Source organism: Carlito syrichta, unplaced genomic scaffold (assembly GCF_000164805.1).
Source record: "Carlito syrichta isolate Samal-C Ts95f unplaced genomic scaffold, Tarsius_syrichta-2.0.1 Scaffold143215, whole genome shotgun sequence".
Classification (NCBI taxonomy): domain Eukaryota; kingdom Metazoa; phylum Chordata; class Mammalia; order Primates; family Tarsiidae; genus Carlito; species Carlito syrichta.
Genome location: NW_007087311.1, coordinates 91,960 through 94,575, shown reverse-complemented (window position 1 = coordinate 94,575; position 2,616 = coordinate 91,960).

Here is a 2,616-nt window from a genome sequence, read left to right as displayed (position 1 = left end):
TGTCTCGAACCCGTGGGCTCAGGCAATCCTCTCACCTCGGCCTCCCAAAGTGCTGGGACTACAGGCTGAGCCACCGAGCCTGGCCAGCCGTGCCGTCTTGAAAGTTCTTTATGACTGTGCAAGTGACTCACACCTATAACCCCAGCACTTTGGGAGGCCAAGGTGTGAGGATTGCCTGAGCCCATGAGTTCGAGAACAGCCTGGGCAACTTGGTGAGACCTCATCTCTACAATAAAAAGAAAAATTAGGCCAGGCTCGATGGTTCAGCCTGTAATCCCAGCACTCTGGGAGGCCGAGGCGAGTGGATTGTCTGAGCCCGTGGGTTCAAGACCCACCAGGGCAACTTGGCAAGACCTCATCTCTACAATAAATCAAAAATTAATCGGGCGTGGTAGCACGTGCCTGTAGTTCCAGCTACTTGGAAGGCTGAGGGGGAAGGATTGCCAGAGCCCAGCAGGTCAAGGCTGCGGTGGCCGGGAGCGTGCCACTGCACTCCAGTCTGGGTGACAGAGTGAGACTCCAACTCAAAAAAAAAAGAAAAATTAGCTAGGTGAGATGGTATATACCTGTAGTTCCTGCTACTTGGGAGGCTGAGGTGGAAGGATCACCTGAGCCCAACAGTTTGAGTCTGCAGTGACCGTGAGCATGCCACTATACTCCAGCCTGGGCAACTCAAAAATAAAAAAAGAAAGTTCTTTATGTATAAAGATATGCATCCTTTGCTGGATTTGTGTTTTGCAAATACTTTCTCCCAGTCTGTAGTTTGTCTTTTGATCCTCTTTAACAGAGCTTTTCACAGAGCAGAAGTTTTAATTTTTTATTTTCGTTTTGGTGAAGTCTAATTCATCAGTTTTTCCTTTTACAGCTCATGTTTCTGAGACACCCCCCAACAACCCAGCTCCTAGCAGTCACTCCTTGTGTAGTCCCTCCCCTGGCAGTGGGCTGGCCAGTGATTTGCTCTTAACAGCAGGAGAGGCTGTGCCCTCATCTGTACAAATCGTGCCCTCTGCTCACACTGATGACACAGCTGCTATGTGGAGACTGAGGCTATCACAGGCCAGCAGCCACATAAGCGAGCCTGAAAGTGGATCCTCCCAGTCCCACCATAGATGAGGCAATGGCCTCAGCCTACACCTTGAATGCAGCCATGGAAGCCAGGGGAGGACCTTGCTATCCACTCCCAGACTCTTGACCCACACAAACTGTGAGATAATAAACACTGCTCTCGTAAGGTACTTGGCCTTGGGTGAAGCAGCTAGAATGCCCCTGGAGTGTATTTCGCACTTCCTAAGTGCTGCTGTCATTGTTCTAGCCTGAAGACCTTGCCCAGCCTGCTAATGAGACCCAAAGAATTAAGGGGTGTGCAGGGCCGCAGTAAGAGAGCTGCCATTTTCAAGCATTGTTCAACATTCGGCACCCCTGCCCTCATTTAATCCTAGAGCCATCCTGGGAGGTGGACGATATCGTACCCATTTCACAGATGGGAACATGGAGGCCAAGTCATGCAGCTGTGAAGAAACAGCACTGAGATGGGATGGCAGGTCTGTAACCTGCACCCTACCATGATGAAAGTGCCAGGTCAGTCAGCAGGTGCCAGGAATACCCTACACCATTGGCATCATTGTTGGAACCTCAGCCTTTGAGTTCCCTAGTGCCAATCTTTGGAGGCTTTACTTCTTTCCTTTCTCCCCCACCCTTCATGTGTCTTCGCAGCCTAGGTCCTTCCAGGGCATTCAGGTCGCCCAGTACTGCCCTCCTACCTGGTCCCTGGAGAGTCCTTCCAAACTGGACTCTTGAAGCCCTGCCCTTTACAGGTTCCCGGACACCCCCCTTGGCAGCCCCCAAAGCCCCACCCATTAGAGGTTCCCACGTCCCCCTCACCAGTCCCCTAAAGCCCCCCTTTCTAGAGGATCCCATGCCCCTCCCCTCAGCAGCCCCCCCCAAAGCCCTGCCCTTTACAGATGCTCCTGCACCTTCCCTCCCCTGTCCCCAAATCCTTACCCTTAGCAGCTGCCGGTGCCTTCTCTCACCATCCCTTCCCAAAACCCCACCCTTTAGGGGTTCCCCTACCCCTCCCCTCACCAGCCACCCAAAGTCCCACCTTTTACAGGTACCTGAGGCCCCCCCCTCAAAACTCCCTAAAGCCTCACCCTTTATAGAGACCTGAGACCCTTTCAGAGGCTTTCCTTTTTTTTAAAACAAGGTCTTGATGGGATCTTTACCAAGTGGTTTAGGTCCGATCTGCAGATTCAAATGCAAATGAAACAAAGCAAAAAGAAAAACTAGGCCAGGCATGGTGGCTCATGTCTATAATCCCAGTACTTTGGGAGGCCGAGGCAGGCCAGCAGTTCAAAACCAGCCAGGCAGCATAGTCAGACTTCATCTCAAAAAATTTTCTTATATTAGCCAGGCATGATGGCATATATCTGTAGTCCCAGGTACTTGAGAGGGTGAAGTGAGAGGCTCACTTGAGCCCAGGAATTAGAGGCTGCAGTGAGCTATCACTGGACTCCAGCCTGGGTGATAGAGCAAGACTGTCTCAAAGACAAAACCCCTCAAATTCTTTTTTTTTTTTGAGTTGGAGTCTCACTCTGTCGCCCAGACTGGAGTGCAGTG